The 22,674-nt window shown below is 39.0% G+C and overlaps 1 protein-coding gene across 2 annotated transcripts in view; it reads left to right on the forward strand.

Annotated features, from left to right (window-relative positions):
• Window positions 1-22,674, forward strand: part of Celf2 (CUGBP Elav-like family member 2) — a 778,786-nt gene that overhangs the window by 358,706 nt on the left and 397,406 nt on the right. The window lies entirely within an intron of this gene.

Raw genomic sequence — 22,674 nt, forward strand, 5'->3', positions numbered from 1 at the left:
TTCTGATCCGAAGAATAATAAGTAGTTCAGCTGGAAGGAGTACTTTTCTTTCTTAGAGAGTGCCCAGTCTTCTTTGTGCGTGGTAAATTTGGGGAAGTTATAATGAAGAAGAGTCCTATACAGGCATCAGTCAACTCTGAACTTGGACTTTAGCTTAAAATCTACAATGTACAGAATCTCAAGGTGTAAAGGAATAAGGAAGTGATAGAGGTTTGGTTTTCCTTTCCTCCCCTGAAAAGAAATCCCCACAGCTGACAGAATTTTAATATCCTATAAAGATGGTTGGCTCCCATGACTTTTCTCTCTCTGATTCAAAATAAGAGTACAAGCAATTAGTAGCCAAAGGCAGTGAGGATAATTAAATGCCAAGTTCCAAGTAGAGTCAAATAACTACTTTCCACTTTTCTAGAAATCAGTGGTATTTCTGTGTGGCTTTATATGTAGGCAGGGGTCACTCTAGGGTGACTTGTTCACAACATAAATAATGACAGAAGTAGGAAAGACCACAGATCTTTACTTGGAGGCTATGGGATAACATATAGCTTTTGTCGCTCACCAGCCATGTAGGCCAACTTACAAGGCTGAACTCCATAGAATATCATAGACAGAATGCTTACTAAATGAAAATGTGATATAAAATTCAGTTGTTAATTCTGGTAACAAATTCTATAGATTATTGCTTTATAATTTTACTGATTTTTTTTCTCCCAATGCGATCAAACTTGGATGCATTCTTTAGTTCGCATGTTATTTTTTCCACTTGTTGGGGGCAGGAATCAAGAACTCTTTTTGAAATACTAAGCTTTCCTATGGCTTAGAAAGTAGGATGTTCACTGAGAAAGATGAACTCAGTTTGGTTGCTTTCTTTATTGCTATGCAAAGAGGTAGCTTCCAGGTGAACAACACAGAAGAGAGAAAAAATGACTAAAGAGAGGAGCCTAGCTGGAAAGTTCAACATTCAGGGATTCTTCACTTTCTTTCATTTAAAGTTATTTCCAAAGCATTGGACATAGATAGTCTAAGGAGGAACAATTATAGCTGGGTGTGGTGTGAACACCTGTAATCTCAGAACTCTAGCTCAAGGCTAGCCTAGATTACATGGCAAGACTCTGTCTCAAAAACAAGAACAATTGTAAATAATTATTGCCTTCTCTGTTTAGGAGTGCTCATGTTGCTTTTATTGTGAACATCTGGAGATAGCTATTATTAACCCTATTGGATATAAATCCTTAGCCAAGAAAAGGTCATTTGAGGTGACGATCTTATGGTGATAAGCTTATCCATCTCTGTAGTCAAACATGGATGAACTACTAATTCATCCTCTTAAAAAAATAGAGTAGCTGTACGGGAACAGAAGCTGTTAATGTTGGTCCTAACCAGATATGAAAGATTCCTCACTCATCATCATCATCATCAACAACAATAATAATAATAGACACATCTTACTGAGTTTCTTCTATGCATCAAATGCAGCACTACTATTTTTATACACTTCAGACATTAGCTCATGTAATTTCATCCTTGCAACAGCCTGAGATGTATGCACCATATTTCCCAGTTTCCAGAGGAAACTCCAATAGTGGATATAACATAGCCTTAAAGAAGCAGAGTTAGATTTCCACCCAGCTCTGCCTCTGTTCATTTTACTCTTCTGTAGTGTACTGTAGCCTCTGTTTATTAACTAAATGTGTAGACTGGCTGAATGTACAGAGCAACAAGCCTGGAGGTGAAATCACCCCTGACTTTGACTTTCAGTTCTGTCTCTGATTCTGTGATCTTGTGTCTGTTAATCACTCCAAGCCTGTTGTTTCATCCATAAAGTGTTGTTAATATTGAGCCTTCAATCCTCAAAGGATCCTTAGGAGCACCAAATGCCACAGTGTATATGAAGTGCTACACAAATAGAAGGCCTCACATCTATTCTATCTTCAGTGATCATGTTTGCAAGGCTTATTTTTAAAAAAAAAACACATTTGCCTTAAAGATTGTTGTATTACTTTAAGACCTGGACATTTATCAGATAACATGGGCAATGAATTAACCTTTACTTAATTGGAGCCCAGGTAAACACAAACTCTTAATTATCTAAATAGCTTTGGTGGTTGCTATTGTGGCTTTCCTCAACTCAACTTGAGCACAAGACACCATTTAGTAAGAAAAGAAGTAAAAGGGAGTGGTTTTGTCAACATTCAAAACATCTGGTATGTTATTAGGGTCACAATCAGAGACTGTTGATCAGGAAGCTTCCCTGGGGATCCCAGATGTGGAGTCACTCACCCAGAGTCACTGACCCAACTAGATACTTACCCTGTGGCCTATCTGAGTCATCTTCTCCATATCCTTTCTTTCTTTTTTTTTTCTTTTTTTTTTCTTTTTTTTTTTCTTTTGGTCCGGTCGTGGGGCCTGAACTCTGGGCCTGGGCGCTGTCCCTCAGCTCTTCAGCTCAAGGCGAGCACTCTACCACTTGAGCCACAGTGCCACTTCTGGCTTTTTTCTTTTTGCTTATATGGTGCTGAGGAATCGAACCCAGGGCCTCAGGCTTGCAAGGCAAGTGCTCTACCACTGAGCCACCTTCCCAGCCCATCTTCTCCATATCCTGTCCCAATGTGGAGCACACACACACACACGGGTTCAGAATAAGAGCTTTGCAGGACCCCTCTATCCTTGATGGAAGGTGTTATATTTTGGTTCTTGGAGAATGTGTAGTGTTTCACTTTTAAATGAGTGTTAACCACAAAAGCTAGGAGTAATCATTTCAAATTAAGAGAGCCTCCCATTACCCATATCCTCTCACTCATGATTGTTAACTGTTGCTGTTTGCCTCATCTACTAATGACAAAGTAAGTCCCCCTTGTGAGGCAGGCAGGTAGCAGATTTGGACTCCTGATTTGACATCAGGTTCTATGTATAGCTTCAATTCATGGGTAGGCTGCCTACATCACTCCAACATTAAAAGTACCTAAGATGATTTTGTCGTTGTTGTTGACTTGGTCAAGAAGGGTTAGAGTCTGGCATTCCTTTCTTTCAGGGAGAGGTAACAGTACTGGAAAAAGAAAAGAGAAGATACCAGGGAGGAAAAGGCAATATTATTCTTTTCTTGTCATCTTTCTTTTCTTAGATTTGTTCCCTCTTCATTGTGTGATTTCTGACACCGGCTTCTTTTTGACATCCTAGGTAGCATTAGAATAGAACATGCTAACATTTTGCTTTGAAGCAAGGATTTGATTTAACTGCCCTTTAAATACAGCAACAAATTAATCCAGCACAAATCCTGATGAGGGAGGTCAGCACCATTCTTCTTATCCTACAGATGCAGGGCATTTCACACAGAGACACAAGACAGGGTAAGTTATTTGCTCAAGGCCACACAGCAAGTTACTGATAGGCTTGGGAATGATTACACATATAGAAAAATCTTAATTATTTGAGTCTTGAGATGATTTTTTTAAGTGCTATAATATCTCGGGCACCCAACAGTTACCCTGCAATCCCAGTGGTTACTAGATCAAATTCTATGAGATGAGGTCAGAGTTGGTTAGGAGCAAGGATGTGGAGTTTATAAACCTAACCAGCTACCACTACATCCTCACAAGGACTGTTAAGCATCAACACTGTGATCTTGCCTATAGCACGTAATACCCAGAGCAAACCTAGGGAAACCCTGGGTATTCTTCCTGGTTTCCAATATCACTCTGGACCAGAATGCACTGTGTTAACTATAACAGTAATGAATGTGAGTCAGAACCTTAAAGAAAATTTTGACAAGAAAATGTTTTTAACTTGATTCTGATAGGGCCAAGAAAACCCAAGTGATAGATTTTTCATTTGAGGCCAAAAAGAATTTGAGGTAATCTCAGAAGTTTACCATTTTGGGCCAGAGGCCTAACCTTACAGCACAAAGAAAAGGGATAATGGGAACTGGGAAATGGATTATAAGGAGCCAAATAGAATAAAATTGGAGTCTGAGTATAAAAGTTGGCAACATGTTACTGGATTTCCTAAGATGAATCATCTGACCAGTTCAATAGCCCCAATATGAAGGCGTTAATGTAATGTCTGAAATTGCTAAGCTTTGATATTGTAAATAGCTTGACCACATAGTGAGATTCTGAGAGTAACTTGATCTTTCTGGGTTGTTCTAAAGTGGATCCTCTCTATCAAAGCCACAGATACAAAGGGAAGCTTACAAGATAATGTGGAAATTCTTCGAAGGTACAGGTTCAGGCTATATCACCCACTTTCATTTTTTATTTTTTATTATTTTCAGTTGTACAAAGGAGTCGCCATTTAACAAAGCAGTGTATGAATCCCATGCATCTTGATGAATGTTGCCCCTTTCCACATTCTCACCCATCCCCCTTCTTCCCACCTCTTCCCTCACTCCTCTTATTTTTGTAGGATCTACATTGAATTTCAACTTTCAACCATCCCAAGACAGCTGATTCCTAGGCTGTTGATCATAAACACTTGTCTGAACTTGGATATGTATGATTAAGTGGAAAAAGTAGTCTATTGCAGGCACATTTTATAAAATGTGCCACATAAAAAAAATAATTTGTATTGAAAACAGGCAGCTTGTCGGGCATAATGTCTTCAATGGCACCAAGCCAGTTGGCAAACTTACTCTATATCATAAGCCCACCTGTCACCTACCAATGACAAATCCTCTAGAAATTTACTTTGGTTTCACTCTCTCTGTTTATAACCTGGAAAATAATCCATTTAGATACCCAAAGCATTGTTTTAAAAGAGTTTCTTTGGCTTTTCTCAGTCCTGTAAGTCTTTAGGCAAGACTGTGGAGTAGAACTAATAGCACCAAGCAGTGCTGATTGAGAATTGAATGTGCTGATTACTATACACTGTGCTGAGGGTGTCATGTTAAGTACTTCCTAGGGTGCAGCCATATCTACATTTTACAGATGAGACACTAAGATGCAAAGGTGAGGGGCCCTGCCTAATATAACACAAGCTGCTAGAAGTGAGATGCACACTTAGATGGTCAGACTCACAGGCCTGGGTTATCTGCTGTCTACTGACATTCTTCACAGACCTGATTCCAAGAAGATACTTTGTCCTGAAAGAAGCAATAGCCATCTGGATATGAAGTTTAATAGTAGTCCTTACTTTTCACATTTTAACCTTACCTATAATTGTGAAAATAAATACTTATTTTCCAATTCACCCACATTCTGAGGAAGTTTTTGACCAAGATGGAGTAACAGGCTACAGTGATTCTCCTATGTTATAAAACAGCCCAAAATAACAATAAAATATATTAGATAAATTAAATATATTTCAGAAAAAAATAATTGCAAAGCATTATATACCAGACAGTGAGAGACAATGATCCTTCAGAGATGGAAATAAATCATGTAACCTACAAATTACCCCATTTTACTCTCAACTTCTTAAAATTGTTATCATAGAGTTGATATACAGATGTGTTATGGTTAGGTGAATCAGGTAATGAGTATAGGTTGTTGTTTTTTTTAATCATGTCTCCCCTTCCATCACTCTTTCCTGGGTTTTCCCCTATTTGGTGTATAATATTTGTATCTATTTATGGTATACAGTATAATAGTTTGATATATCAGCTTACTGTCTTGAGAGAGTTTTAAGTTCATGGCTCAGGGTATTGGAGGCTGAGGAAGAAGACAAAGGCTGACAGACTCAAAACACAAAGTTCAGAATCCAAGAACAAGGTGACCAGAATTCCCAGAAAAGTACCAGAAAGCTGAGAACTACACAGAATAAAAAGTACAGAGCTCTGAAGAAAGTCCCTCTTGAGCAATTAGCTTAATGCTTGTCAGCATAAGCATATGAAGAAACTACTGGAGAGAAAGGAGAGGATCACATGCAAGATTAGAGGAAACAATGACTGGGGTTCACACAGGACTGAAAATAGTGCCTGACCTCATCCGCCTGGTAGGAGTTCCTCGAGATTCATAGGGTAATAGGTATAGTATGTAGAAAAGCCTTGCCTCATTAATGGAAAATAATAATCCATACACTGAGCAGGACCCAAACCAATATGTTGCCCATAAGTAATGTGCTGCCCATATAAAATTATAGACAGACCAACAGCTGAAGTATGAAAGGAGACTAAGAATATATCTAGCGAAGACCTCAAGGCCCTGGAGTCAATTCCTAGGAAGAGATGTAGAAAGGGAAGAGAACAGAAAGAAGTAGAGAGATGGTAGGAGGAGGAAAAAGTAAAGGAGAGAAGACATGTACTCTGTGCGTTGGGTAGAATAATGGCTGCCAGAAAGTCATGTCTGTTCAGATAAGTCATCGTCTGACCTTATTTGGAAATAAAGTCTTGGGAGCTATAAGTAGCTAAGATTAATGGTCTACTAGTTTAGTCTAGGTCCCATACCCAGAATGACTGGTGTTCTTGTGAGGACGGGAGACACAGACACAAACATCCCCAGAGAAGGACACATAACTACAAGGATGTTATCTGCAGCCCAAGGCATGACAAAAGTTGCTGGAAGCAAGGTTGCTCCTCACTCTATTCAGATAGAACATGACCCTGCCAACCTTGAACTCACATTTATGGTTTTGAAAACTATGAGGAAAAAGATTTCCACCTAGTTTCTAATACTTAAATATAGCCCAAAGGATAACATAGATTTTTGGTACCAGAAGTAATGTTGTTTTACAAATACCAAACAACGTAAGCATAACAGACAGGAAGAAATTTGAGGCAGTTAGAAAAAGCAGATTGCCTCAGAAAGATTGGTAGTAGAAATGTGGGCCTAAAGCAAGATTCTGGTAAGGACTCAGCAGGAAATGAAAACCATGGTTTAAATAGCTTCTGCCATCTTGGAAAATGGAAAAGGCACATAAACAGAATGCTGGCAGAAATATGAACCTTTGAGATGTTTCCAGTGAATCTCAGAAAACAATGTTACTTGACACTGGGGGAAAGACAATCCTTGTTAGAAAGTGACAGGAAGTTTGGCTGACCTGCCCTTAACTGTAGAAAATAAAACACATAAGTGGTGAGCTCAGCTATTAATAAAGTATGGGAAGTACATTCTGGCTTCTCTTTGCTTCTTATAGTAAAAGGGGAGAGGGAAGAGATATTTGTCAGAGGCCGAACTGTTACAAAGAAAGAACCAGCACTCAGTGATTTGGAAAATTCTCCATGTATCCAGAGAATGTGCTCTGGATACTAAGCCAAGGGTGTGGCTGGACAGACTTTTGCTGAAGAGATTAAGCATATGACACATGAGTCTGTCTCAGCAGAAGCCAGGAATAGAGCCGAGGATACAAGGAGGATCTGTAGCAAATCCTCTCCTGTAATGTCACAGGTCCCCAGACAGACACAGATCAACAAGGTTTGGGGAATATTCTGTCTGCGAAAACACTGACTGATTGGACGGAAAGGACCAGAGACTAGATGAAATGAAAAAAGAAAAAAAAAATGCTGTCAGATGTTGACGACTCTACCGGAAGATAGAACCTCTTAGTGGCAAACGGGCTCCACCCTTCAAGGAAAACAAAGAATGGCTTGGAAAGGATTGCTGCAGAGGCAGAGACCAGAGAGAAGACTAAGGAGGGGCCAGTGTGGTCTCCACAGGCCCAAAGTCCTGAGGCTGGCTCCATCTCCAGGGATTCTGGGACTGGGTGGAGCTACAGAGAATTGTTATCAGGACCTGAAAGCCAGTGGAACTTTCCCTGCTGAGCTGCAAAATCACTGTGGATCCATGATCCCTAAATTTCTTCAACTTTTTGCCTTTTCAAGTGAGAATGCCTATCATATGGCTGACACGCCGCTGTACTTCAGAAGTAGCAAAGTTGATTTTTTTTTCTTGTTGTTTGTTATCACATGTTCACAGCTGGGCAGGAATTTTTCCAGACTGGCTCATTCTCTTTATCTCAGCCACACATAATTTAGGTGATTTATAAGATGATACTTGAAAGTTCCTAAATCAATATTCTTCAGAGTGCCCAGTGGCATGCTGAAATCTTGGAATTCCAGGCCTCCAAAACTGTGAGACAGTAAATCTCTATTATCTTGAGCTGTGTATTTTCTGAAAACTTCTTGCAGAAACCAAAGGAAAATAATGCACCAACGAACTAACACACTTAATCAAAAGGAAGTTAAAGCAGAAAGATATGAGTTAAAGAGTAAATGAAGCTGATTCCAGGACAAAGACTATTAGCAGTGATAGAATGAGTCATTTGAAAAAATGATCAAAAATAATTCATCAAGAATCCCCCAAACCCAATGATAAGCTTTTATTTATTTATAATTGGTCAAGATATTTCAATATGCATTTCACTAAAAATAAGCAATGTCAAATAAGAACATGAAAAGATTTCAAATGTGATTAATAAAAGTTAACCAGATACACACTGAGTTCCCATTATTATCCATTCTAGAAAGGCTACAACTACATGGAAAGAGTGGTCTTGATCAAGATGTATTGTGCTCTGACATGTTCAATTGAAACCCCTTTGAATTGAAACCCCCTTTTATCAGTAGTAGTAATAATAAGGTTTGATCATACTAAATCGTGGTGAGAAAGAAAGAATCAGAATCTTAATACACTCTCATTGCTGAAGGAATTAAAAGTGGTATAATCATTTAGAAAACAGTTTGATATTAAAAGACATTAATGTACATCTACCATTTGATAGGTTCATTCACTCTTCGTATTTACACAAGAGCAAGGCAACCACTCAATGTTAGTACAAATTTATTTTGTGAATGTTCATAGTGGCTTCATTTGCCCACTGAAGAAAAGAATGGGTAAACAAACTGTAGTATGGTCCTACAACAGAATGCAGCTCAGAAAATGGGGGTGGACTATTAATAATGCTGCATGTATGAATCTTACTTATGCCAAGTGAAGGAACCAGGCCAAAAGAGTACGTGCCATATGATTCTATTGATATGAAAGTCTAGGAAATGAAAACTAATGTATGATGACATAAAACAGGGCAGTGGTCACTTGGAGACAGGACAGGGGAAAAGGGAAGGGATTACACAGGAGCAGAAGAAAATTTGGGGGATTCATGGTCATGTCCATTATCTTAATTGTTGCAATGGTCCTACACCTGTAGTTTTACCAAATACTACACATTTTAATTTCAATACTGGAGTTTGAATGTTGTGCTTCTCAGGCAAGTGCTCAGCCACTGAAGCCACATCCCTGCTCCTCTTTTAGTTTGTTTATCACATAGGGGCTCCTGCTGTCTTTGCCCAGGGTGGCCTCCAGTTGGGATCCTCCTTTTACTACTTCCTGATTAGCTGGGATTGCAGGAGTGCATCATTATGCATGTTATAAATTCTATACTTTAACTCTGTTTATTGTATTCAAGTTATAGTTTAATAAAGCTGACAGAGAGAAGAAGAGAGAATAGGAGGGAAAGTGGGAAGAAGGGAGAGGAGAAGACAGTGAGGGAGGGAGGGAAGAAAGGAGAAAGTTTTATCTGTTGAAGGGGTCAAAGCAGTTAGGTTAATGAGAAGAAAGTGGGAACTTCTTTGAATTTCCTAAATATTATTTACTAATCTCTGAAAGATGACCCTGGACTACACACATAAAGTAAGATATATGTCTACTACAATGCTAATTCAGATTGTTCATTTGCATTTACTTTTCACAACTTTCTATTGATGTCTGTGGGACATTAGAGTTCCACCCATCCACTGTCCCAGACATAGCTCACCTTTCTACTCTGAGGATATCGGATGAAAAAGCAAATAGTTGTACAAAAAACCTAGGCTACCTTTGTCATTGCAGACTTCATTTTTAGAGTAAAAAATACTTCATTACTTTCTGCAGAATCCAGTTAATAGTGAAACTTTCCAATAAGCGAACCAATCTTTGAAAATACATAGTTATAAAACAAATAAAGAAAAGACTGATCACATTTCTTATGAAAACAGAATCTTTCAACAGGCTGCTTTCAGCAGAAAGGCTCCTGGAAGGTATCTAAAAGGAAGTCCTATAAAAAAATAAATAAATAAATAAATAAAAAGGAAGTCCTATGTGTAAAGGTTGCCTTGGTGCACATTGCAGAAATCTAGCTGCATACTAATAGACCAGCCCGAGAAAAGGAAATGACTTCCCTTTTTGGAAAGTTGTCTGTGGTGGTGTCTATTCTAGTGCAGCCCACCCTAAGTCTTCCCCTATTGGCCCTGAGGGAAGGACATCTGGGAGGACAGGACCTTCCTGGAATGATGAGAATCTATCTGTGTCAGGGCCTTGGGCTTCCTAGAGGACCCAGGGAACTCCTGTTTATAGCTCCCCTAGAGGACAGGAGGCCACACAGGGAATGTAGGAGACTATCCAGCTCATTGTACCCTTGCTGGGGACAGCTATCTCCACAGCATCCTTACCTAATTGTGACTCGCTGGCAGTGTGGCTAGGCATGATGAATGAATGAGGGGTGCCCTTGGCACTGGCTTTTCAGGGTGAGAGGCAGGCAGACACACAGAGAGCCAACTATTGGTTTTCCTCTGTCTGAAGAAGCCACTAATTGTATCAGACTGCTGTTTTCCCCGCTTAGGTGAGTTTCTATCCATGTCTAGACTCAGTTGTACCCATGAGATATCTTGCTTTTGTTTCTTCTAAATTTTTTCAATATAAACTTCCTTGAAATGCACCATATTGTTCAATGACTTACTGTTTATATCACTCAATATGCCTTGTAATTCAGTCCGTTTTACAACATTGAAGCCTACCTCATGCTCATTTGTGTGCATGTATGTAGGTGTGCATGCGTGCACTGGTCCCAGGGCTTGATCCCAGGGCTTGAACTCATGGCCTGAGCACTGTCCCTGAGCTTTGTTTGCTCAGAGCTAGCACTCTATCTTTGAGCCACAACTCTACTTCTGGGTTTTTGGTAGTTTATTGGAAATAAGAGTCACAGATTTTTCCTGCCCAGACTATCTTTCAGTCATGATCCTAAGATCTCAGGCTCCTGAATAGTTAGAATTACAAGTATGAGACACCAGCACCAGATTACTGAATTTTTTTAAACTACCCCCTAGATTATCCAGAATGCCCAACACACAAATCATTTAGCCATTTCCTCATTATAGGTATTGTTACAGACCATTTGTACAATGTCCTTACCTTCTTGTGAACTTGGGAAGGAAGGATGCTAGTGCCAGAAATTTAAACTAATCTTTCACCCATTCCCTACTCTAACAGATACTATTTATCCTTGTATCTGTTCTCAAATCTCTTAATATGTATATATAGACCTTACTCTTAGAAAATGTCTGTGCCTGTGAAACAGTGAAAAAAAAGATTATCCATCTACAAGTATAACTTTTTCCTTAGACCCTTCTTATTTTAGGTTCTAAGTCTTTCACACATTATTTTTGGTGTCTCTTGACCATGACTAGTCACTAGACCATGTTTTGTCTGGTTTTAACTATGCATTTTAGATTTGGGTGGGCCTGAATTCAAACTTACTTGATCTGTCTGAGTTACAGTTTCCTTAATCTGAAAACAGGTATAATGTTTGGTAACTATCTAACAGCATTGTGGAGCATAAGAGAGAATATATATATATATATATATATATATATATATATATATATATATATGTATAAATATATATATATACATACATATATATAATTAAACAAAGTGTATAAAGCATTGGTGGCTCTTATGTAATAAAAGATAAATTTTACAATACAACCTAGATTCGTGTCGACTTCAGTATCTGGAATATGAAGGGTATTCTTAATAACAGCAATTTTTCAGTGTATTTGTATCTGCATCATTCGTTGTCTAGCCTGTCAATGTGGTTACTATTGGTTTACTCCCAAACAACCACGTGTAGTATTTTTATCCTTATGTTCATTGCCCTTAGGGCATGGTCTAGATTGGTAAACTGGTAACAATTCCAAGGATGGAATGGACCTAGAAAGAGGATTTCTTCCATCCACTCATGCCCAACATGCAGTCTTTATCAAATAATTTTTTCCCAAGAACTACTAGTTCAACTGGATACATGCTGAGAATATCCTTAATTTCCCAGGGTCATATTATCTAATTTTCTTTTGTCTTCAGAGTGATTAATCCTTTTAATTGACTTCACATGTTCTATTACTGGGTGCTTTGCAGACACCCTCCGGTGTAAGTGTAGGTGAGAGAGATGGAGATGTACAGCAGTGACCAAGGCCCTGATTTCCTGGAAGTTACTGACTCGTGGGGGGGGCAAACAGCAGTGGAGGAGAGTGAGAATCTAGATTTGCGAGAAAGTAGCATTTCACTGATAGTGACCCTGTACACCATGAATTACTAAACCAAAAAGAATATTTCATAATCTGGAGTCTTTTTATTTTGCTTCCAAATACATGTACAATAGAGAAACACAGGGTAGCGTTTTATAACCTATGAAGGAGAGAATATACCTTTCTTAAAAAAAAAAAAAAAACTTTTCCCAGACTCTTGCTCAAAAAAAAAAAAAACTACAGGTAACCGTTACTTTTTTTGTTCATAGATGTATCCACATACATGTGCATGCAAATAGACACACAAAAATAGGTAAAAGTGAAAAATGGGGAAGAAAATTGTATAGCTTGAGGCAGGCACCTAGAGATTTAAATACTGAAACCTTTAATTTGTACCGATAATTCATATACAGCTATATGGGGTGAAAAAGGTTAATGATGGAATTTTTTTAAGTATATTTCATTGACTATAAATGGCAGATCTGACAGTTAAAATGAAAATTGTTCCAGAAGAAACTTTAGTCAAACTAATTATTTGAGACGTTATAAGGATGTATAATTATATTCTTCACCTTTTAAAAAAAGTTTTATTACAAATGTGCTTTTAAAGAACAAGTAGAGAAATAAAAGCTGTAATTGTTCTTAATTATAGCTAACTGTAATTGCACTCAATTGCAATATGCTGAATATCACCAATGGCTAAAGAAATCCTGGCATACAGACAGTGAGTCCACATTCAGGAGATGAGGTATAGTTTTATGAATATTCTGTTATCTATAATTTAGCTCTTTTACTGTTGCTTCCATTTCAGTTGCTTTTCTTTTCTTTATTTATTTTAGTGATTGTAGAGACATAATTGTCATCTGTGAATGTGTTGAAGGTTGTAAATTTCATTTGGGGTTGGTTCAAATTCCCTATGGCTGTAGAAAAAAAAAAAGATAGAGTTGAGGTGGTTAAATGAGAGATTTGGATATGCCCCATCAAGGCTGAATACACTGAATACAGGGATGTGAATTTCTGCAGGTAGTGATGAATACTACATCTAATTTACCCAGCAGGGGCCAAGAAGCAATCTGGAAAATTTGGAGGATCTAAAATAACATTAACTGCCCCTCTGGAAATACCTCTCTGAAGAAATGTTATTTCAGATGACTAATGATCTCATATGTGGGAGGATATTCATGTCTCTATGTTCTGTTTCCGCCCCTTCTGTTGAGGCCTTGTGTGCCTGTGGTCAGAAAAGCTGAGCCCCCTGCATCAGTCCCCAAAGCCGACCATCAACACTCCTCTGTAAAGTGAGAGCCAATAGTGTCGTCTTGATCATGTTTGAAGACAGCAGGAAAGTCAATTTGAGGAATACACTAGTGGGTAAAAGGAGGTGGGTTCTTAGCTGGGATCCATTGGTTCATGCCTATAGTCCTGGCTACTCAGGAGGATGAGCTCGGAGGATCACAGTTCAGAGCCAGCCAGGGCAGGAATCCTTGTGAGACTCTTATCTCCAATAAACTACCAAACTGTTGGAATTGGAATGGTCAGATGGTAGAGTACCTTGAGCAAAAAAGAAGCTGAGGGACAGCACCGAGGCCCTGAGATGAAGCCCCGGGACTGTCACAGGGGAGAAAGAAGAGGAACATTTTGTTACATGTTTATGGCTATTGCTCTGAAAAATAAAAAGTAAAGCCAAACAAACAGAAAGACCCAGATTCTCTCAAATCACATTAGAACAACCTTTTTTTCCTTTCTAATAATTAAATTATTAGATCTACCAACAAGTCTCAGAGTTAATGGAGCCCATCACCTCATGCTTTTCAGTAAGTCATTCCATCCCAGAGAGAGGCTATTTATGGTTGAAAATAATGCTCTTCTCTCTTTCCTCTCTTTCTTTCTTTTTTTTTTTTTGGTCCAGTCATGGGACCTGAACTCAGGGCCTGGGCGCTGTCCCTCAGCTCTTCAGCTCAAGGCTAGTGCTCTACCACTTGAGCCACAGCGCCACTTCCGGCTTTTTTCTTTTTGCTTATGTGATGCTGAGGAATCGAACCCAGGGCCTCAGGCATGCAAGGCAGCGCTCTACCACTGAGCCACCTTCCCAGCCCTCTTTCTTTTTTTTTAAGCTTGCTGTTCTTGTTGTTGTTGTTGTGATGTCACTCGAGTTTGTGCTCAGATCCTGTTCATTGTTGTATAGGCACACTACTAGATCCACACAGACCTATTTCACTACCTCCCCCCTTTTTATTTATTTGTTTTTTACTTGAGTTATTTTTCAGATAGGACTTGTCTTGCCCAGCCCAGTCTCAGACTATGATCCTCCAGCCTCAGGCTGTAAGGTAGCTGGGATTATAAATGTACCCACCATGCTCATTCGTTTTTCCTTGTACCCTACTTCTGTGTGTCCTTCACTCTTGGCAGCCTCTTCCCAAGCTCTTCTCTACCCTAAAGAAATGCTCAAGGTCCTGGCAGCTCTTCATTCATCTCAGCCTCTTTGAAGGCAGAGACTCTTGGCATTTTAGATAAAAGAGAAACATATCTAAGACAAAACGTCCTTCCCTTGATAAATGTTTATCTGCTGTATCAGTCCGTTGTGACTTTGGTGTTGGTTATTATGCTAGTGAAACCTGTGGGGACTGGTTTCCTCAAAATCTTCCATTCCCAGAGGAGAACCCCATGAGGTTTGGGTACATGAAATCCTTCCGGCTTATACTTATGCATGTAGATGTGTGCCTGGGTGACCTTCTTTACAAGTCAAAGCTCATGGGCCAGGGGTCCCTGTGTGTTTGATTCCCTGTTCCATCCCTAACCCTTAGAAACCGGCACATACTAGGACATATTGATACCTTTGCTCAACAAATAAGTAAATGCTAATTAATTAAATTCCAATGCAGGCTGGTATTTGCCAATCCCTCTTTAATCCAGAAATTTTCAAGAGTGGGGACAATTTTTCTCTAATTAAGAGGACTTACTGGTAACATTAATCTCTAGGAACTAATAGAAAAAGTTTAGGTACTATTACAAAATGGGCATTCTTTTAAATTGATTTATCAGAGAAAATATCTTCCTTTTGATTAATATTTGCTTTGGCTATTTTGTTTTGTTCCAAGGAAACTCACTTATGAATTACAGTAGAACTTCACTCATATAAATCCAGCACTATTAAATGCAGAGTTCTTTTTACAAATTGATCTGTTTGGCCTTGCAGAAGCACAGTATTTATAGAAAAATGGACATTTGTTTGTTTGCTTGCTTTGGAGAAATCTCATTCTGTCAACAAAGATTTAAAGACAGGCACAAACATTGGTTAGAGAAGTAGCTAAATGAAAGAATGCTAGTCTGGCATACCTGAGGCCCCTGGTTTTATCCCCAGCAGAGTGGGTATGTGTGGGTGTAGGTGTGTGTGTGCAAGCACACATGCACACACACACTCACATACACACAGCCTTCCATGTGCACTATCTGCTTTCTGTGCTTTTTGCTTCCTTCTCTGAACACAGAAGTTGGTAAATGAAACTTAATGCGCCATTCCCAAGCTCTGTGACTGTCCTCCAGGGCTGGTTACACTTGCCATTGCTAAAGTCTCAATAAGTGGGTTTTAATGAGTGGGAGTTGTTACTAATGACCTATTCAGGTACTTAGTAGATCACATTATTTAATGGTGGTTAGATTCCCAGAGCATAAAGAGCACGATGACTCCTACACAAACCCAAGTGTGCGCGAAAGCTCACTCCTCCTCGTAAGGCCAATAGCAATGCCAAAGACCGGCTCCTCTTCTTAGCTAGATTCCTGAGCTAAGTGTCAAGATGACATTTGTAGAAGGAAAAACAAAACAAAACAAAAGCTCTTAACATCATCTCAAAAGTGATGAAGGGACAGCAGTGCCATTTGAGCAGTGGCTTCCTCCAGTCAGGACAATGGGCTCTTTGCAGAGCAGATTAAGAGACACCTTTGGTAATTTGATTTTCAAGGCACTTGAGCACAAAGACACTAACAATGACATGCAAGTGTGGCTGCGTTTTACAAACAGAATGCTAGAATAATGGGGATACAATTTTGAACCAAATAAAATCTAAGTAAGCATGGTCTCTGCATAGAACCCCTCAGCTGAAGTCAAACACTGGCAAGAGACAGTGGGGTCCACGGGTCATTAGATGTAGTTAACCTTAACCGTGCCAACTCTTCTGACAACTGTGGCCACATACCTGCCTGTGATGGAAAGCGAGGCACTGGTTCCAAATAGAGCCCAGGACATTCTTCAGTGAGCGTCTTGATGGATGGAAGGCTAGTCTTCCAATGGTGGTTACATTCAGCTGCTCTTTACCTGGTCTTTTCTGAAGGTTGATCACTGTTCAAGGCCAAAAATGAACTGGGTAATATTAATAAGAAGAAAAATCTTCTGCTTTGTAGACTTTTGGTTATTTTATCTAAGAAGTACACAAAGCTGGGCACCAGTGGCTCACACCTGTAATCCTAGCTACTCAGGAGGCTGAAATCTAAGGATTGCAGTTCAAGGCCAGCCTGGGCAGGAAAGTCCATGAGACTCTTATCTCCAGAAAACCAGAACCATCAGAAAACCAGGAGTGGCTCTATGGGCTCAAGTGGTAGCGTACTCGCCTTGAGCTGAAGAGCTCAGGGACAGTGCTTAGGCCCAGAGTTTAAGCCCTATGACTGACAAAAAAATAAGTACACAAAGACTGACACTGTGGACATGCATTGAGGCAGGAGACATGGAAGTTAGCGTCCCTCGCAAAGCCAGAAGAAGGCAGAGCACTTCAGTGATTGTGGCTGACTCATAACGCATTCACCTGCACACAGGAGTAGGTTCAAGAGGCCAGCCTCCGTCATGATGTGAAGTGTCTCTTGTCCAAACCTATAGTTTCCTAAGTGACTTGCCGCGTTCAGCCAAGGGGCTGGTCTCCCATTGTAGTTTGTCAGCATTTTGAATAGACAGAGCCAGCCAGCCTGTGTTTTATCTTAAACCATAGCAATAACCCCAGTATTTTCTACTTCATGCAGATACTCAGGGAAAAGTCTCAGAAAAGAGGAGGGAAATCCAATAGTGCAAAACAAAGAACTAGACCTAAGAAACTCACGTAAGGTGTAGGGTGGGGGATGGGGTCTGCTTTAGTGCATTCCCATAGGTAGACAGGTTCTCAGATCCTTTAGAGGACCACTCCATATAAAAGAATAACCCCCCAATTTCCCTTTCTGTGCTACTCCCACCTTACTTCACTCTTTTTTTTACAACATCTATTATGTAAAGTGGTAATAAATATTTATTTGCTCATCTGTTCTTTGTCTCTCTGTCTCCTTTCTAGAATATAATGGCTCATAATAATAAAGTCTTTTGTTGTGGTGATTCATTGCTGTCACCCAGAAGCCAGAATGAATAGATGTATATATAAAATTACCTATAGTACATAATGTTAATTATGTATACATAGGCATATGGACATATACATTTTTATAGAGTGCTTAAGTACTCTAAGTACTTAGAGTCATTTTAACTACTCTGTCATTGGCTATGTGGTCTTGAGAAGTTACTTATTTTTCTGTCTCATTTTTCCTCATCTCTTTTAGAGGTTAATAATAAAAATAACAGCAACAACTACTACTTCACGAAGCTTTTAGAAGGGTTAAGTGAATGAATACCTAAAAATAGCCTAATACAATAACTAGTATTCAATAAGATCCCAATATATGTAGTTAATCATGTGTGTGCATAATTGTAGTTTCACCATATGAGAACATGTTCATGTCTCTAAAAACATGCACATTTTTAACCATGTGAATAAAAATAGAGGAAGGAGAAAAGAAATGTATAATAGCCCAAATAAAGAGAATGTGAAGAGAGGTAAACCATCAAGGGAAACTCAAAGGACAGAGCCAATGTGTTTAGGTTTTATTTAACAATGAAACTTGAATGTCTAAATATTCTGGATTTTCCAGGCCTCAACTTACCATACAAGGAAAAAGTTCACTGCTTGAATTAATATATTCTTGTGTAATGATGCCTTCAAGCTAACCTGTTTTTTGTCTTTTTGGGAAATGAAACTCTTTAATGGGTCACAATTTGCTCAAGCTGGATGAAAAGAAAGAAAAGAAAGAAAGAAGGAAGGAGGGCTGGGAAGGTGGCTCAGTGGTAGAGCGCTTGCCTTGCATGCCTGAGGCCCTGGGTTTGATTCCTCAGCACCACATAAGCAGAAGAAAAAAAAAAGCTGGAAGTGGCACTGTGGCTCAAGTGGTAGAGCGCCCTAGCCTTGAGCTGAAGAGCTGAGGGACAGCACCCAGGCCCAGAGTTCAAGCCCCATGACTGGACCCCAAAAAAATAAATAAAAATAAAATAAAATAAATTTTTAAAAAGAAATAAAGAAAGAAGGAAATGAAGAAGGAAGACAATAAGGAAGGACAGAAGCTTAGAGAGAACTATTTTGTTTTCATTCTTAATTAAAGAAAACCGGGATCCTTCTCCACCCAGAACATGAAATCATTTACAGGACAAGCAACTTTAGAAATGCATTTCACCATGGGGAAGAAAAAAAAGTTGTTGTTTTTTTTTCCCTTTTGAAAGACGTAAAGGTAGCATTGGAGAGAAACATTCTGAATCTTAGAAATATCTATCATGCCAACACAATTAACACTAGGGTTCCTGTCCACTGTTAAAGAGTTGTCGGCTAATTTTGCAAACCAACAACTGTCCAGAAATAGATGATGTGGCTCTTGCTTCAACACTTCCTAAAAAAAGAACTGTTTGCATAGTTCAGGAATGGAGAGGCTGGGAGAGGACGAGGAAGAGCGCTGTTTCAGACAGCTGATTAAAAACTGCCACCACGAACAAACTGCTTCATAGTTAAGTGGAAAGGCAATTTTTAAGGAAATGCCAGATAAGCTGTAAAAACTGTATGGAATAAACCTAGCATGTGAATCAACCATTAGAGGGTACTTTCGTAATGTTGCTTTCCTTTGAGAAATGTGTGTGTTCATTCAAGTTGTGGATGACATCAACAACCTCAGACCAAAAGGCAGCATTACAATTCTACTCTGGGATTTCGGGTTTCTCCGGAGGTCAAAGGAGTTGCTCAAGGGTACACAACCCATCAGAAATGCACATCTTCCATCATCGTCCTCCACGTTTTAACCCCTGGGCCAATAGTCTTCCTTAGAACATATAATTTCAAAGCTTTACCACTTTTCATCATCAAACTCATTCAATTTTGAGCTTTCTGCCCTCTTCTTGAAACCAGATTATCTTGGAAATGATAATGAAGGAAAGGATGTTAGTGCGATTAAAGTTCAAGTTCTTCTCTACCTTCAGCAGCCATTTCTGGAAATGAATTGAAGGCCTGACATTACTTCCAAGTATAAAATGTCCTGTGGTTCTCTTACATTCACATTTGCTAAGCATTCCTTGTGTGCCAGGCACCATGTATTCAACATTTTCTTTGAGATGTGATTTTTGACTTGGAGGAGCTTTCAATAGTGGAAAAATAGAAAACACCCATCACTTTGTACCTTGTGTAATATGTTGTCCGGGAGTGTGTACACACTTGGAAGCAAGATCAAGATCTAAATTCTTCCTAGTGTCTCTCTCAGTACTCAGCATTGCCTGTAGCAAATGGACATTAGGAATGCTTGATGGGAAATGGAGCTATCGCTTAAGTGGTAGAGCACTAGCCTTGAGCAAAAGAAGCTTAGGGGAAGTGTTTATGCCCCAAGTTCAAGCCCCAAGATCAGCACACACATACACACATACACAAAGAATGCTTCATGACTATGCAAGATGAATAAGTATTAATGAACTAAGGAAATTTATACATAGGAAACACTATTAGAGACAGATAATTTGACCTGATAGTTCAATGAGAAATGTCACCTTCTTTAGTTTTCCTTAGAGGAAAATTTTGTGAAGGAATGCTACCTAATAGCACAAGGCACTCTATTAAATTCTTTTTTCCTTAAAGAGTGTTTCACAAAAAGTATAAACTCGAGGAAATGTGAATAGTTCAGATGATTTGTTAGCAGTAGCAAATGGATAAAAAATGAACAATGGTTGTTTAAAAGGCTCAAGTGTTTGCTGATTTATTTATCTCAAAGACAGTGAGTAGATGATGAACCCTGATATCACTGAAACGCTGATATAGTGGCTATTTGGGTTTGGGTTTTGTGTGTGTGTGTGTGTGTATGTGTGTTTGTTTAGTTTTGTGTTTGACACAAGCATCTCCAATGTAACCCATTTTAGCCTTTCCACACTCAGATTTAGTCTTATGTCATGCTTAATTAAATGTAAAAATTATGAGTACCATTGCTATCAATGGCCTGGGAATCCAGTATGTACACATTTTCCTTTGTGATGCAGGTCCCAGGACTCGAACTCAGGTCTGCGTGCTATCCCTGAGTTTTCATTTGCTTAAGGCTAGTGCTCTACAGCCCCCACGTCTGACTTTTTTATTTTGGTGTTTAGTTGGAGATAAGAGTTTCATGAACTTTCTCAAAGAGGCTGGCTTTGAACCATGATCCTCAGATCTCAGCCTCCCCAGCAGCTAGAATTACAGGTGTATGCCACCAGCGCCTGGCTTAATACACTTTATAAGCATGGAAGGCTGGCATTCTTAGGTGGACTCGGGTACTGTGTATTGCCTTGGGACTGGAGAATTTGGCTAATGCAACAAAAGTTGCACTGACACTTCTATTACTTTATGGCAGTGTTCTGTGACTGAGGGAAGTTTTGTTCCCTAGTAGAAATCTGGCAATGCACAGATAAGTTTGGTTGTCACAACAAAGTGTGTCAGAGGGCAAGGTCAAAGGATATTACTGACATTTAGTTAGTAATGTCAGGAATGCTAGTAAATATACTACAACAATGCCCAGAACAGCAAAATGCACACACATATCAAAAGATTCTCTGACCCAAAAGAACCAGTGTAATGCCACGGTTGAATGGATTTATTACAATGTGTGAACAACATAGTATTAAGTATAATCAAAAGACTTGCAGGGCTGGGAATGTGGCTTAGTGGTAGAGTGCTTGCTTCCCATGCATGAAGCCCTGGGTTCAATTCCTCAGTACCACATAAATACAAAAAGCCAGAAGTGGCACTGTGGCTCAAGTAGTAGAATGCTAGCTTTAAGCAAAAGAAGTTCAGGAACAGTGCCCAGGCCCAAAGTAAAAGCCCCATGACTGGCAAAAAAAAAAAAAAAGACCTGCAATATTAAAATACATGTAACCAGGAAAGCAAACATGAAGCGTTAATGGATTACAAGCAAGGAAAGATAACCATACCTTAACCCTGGGCTGCTACTGTTACTACAAGCTAGTTTTAAACATAGATTTAACTCTCAACGTCAACAAGAAAGCTAGGAAATTCAGCCATTCAATCCTGATGAGCAACAAATATTTATCCATTCTAATATATACTTGTCTCAAGTGACAAATGATAGATAATAAAAATAAACCCTAAAAGGACACTTCCACTGTGATCAGAGTAAGAAAGGAAACTTAGCTGAGGTACTCACCCTTGGAAATTCTGTATAGAAAGAGAAATGACTTATGTAGGCACTAAATTCTTAGAAAAGATGAATATGCATAAAGCATTTAATATCCTAGTAGACAATATTTTGTGGTTTTGCTAAAGGAATAGAAATGTTCACCTGCAAATGCCATTTCTATAGCAATAGGGGCTGAGAGCTTACCATGATTGCTAATTACTAGGAAGAACGTATCTATGGGAGCAAAACTTACAAGAGTCTAAAATTTATAATAGTATAATTCTGGGAGAAACACCACTTCCTTAGAGTGCCCAGGTACTATGATATAACAATAAGTTGTATCACATATAAAAGATAACAATAAATTTTGTCATATCAGTGGAGATGTGGACACTAAGTTGGAGGAGGGAGTTCTAGAAACTATGGAGGCATGGAAGGTTCCTAGAGCAGGAAGTTCTGTACTTGGATTGGCAAAATGAATACGTATGAGTTTAAAGCTGAGCCTCCTACCCAAGAATGATATAATATCTTTTGAAAGGCCTTGAACTTTCTCTAACCATGCACCACATTTTGTGTGCACATGTATGTTGCATTTTTCAACATAAGGAATCCATATTTTAACTCCACACAATTTAATACCACTATTCCTAAAAGTTATACTTACAATCTCTCAGTCTATAATTAAACTGTCCTCTACTTTTCAACTATCTCAACATAAGGCCTTTGTTTTGCTCTTTCTGCTCGCGTCTCCCTTTATTTCCAAGAACATATCTCTAACTTAAAGACAAGATGTGGCAATTAGAGAAAAGAGCATTAGGAAATTTGTCTCTGGTTATGTTTACTAAGATGCTATAGAAGAACCTTCAGTTAGTGACTTCTCCGTTGTGCCATTCAAATGATCAGAGCATCTGCCTTCAGCAGTCCCAATGGTAGGACATTATTACAAAGAAATGAAAAACAGCAATCTGTTACTCAAAGAATTGAATTTTGTG

The sequence above is a fragment of the Dipodomys merriami genome, unplaced genomic scaffold, assembly GCF_024711535.1.
Source record: "Dipodomys merriami isolate MVZ:Mamm:240054 unplaced genomic scaffold, mDipMer1.0.p SCAF_4, whole genome shotgun sequence".
Classification (NCBI taxonomy): Eukaryota; Metazoa; Chordata; class Mammalia; order Rodentia; family Heteromyidae; genus Dipodomys; species Dipodomys merriami.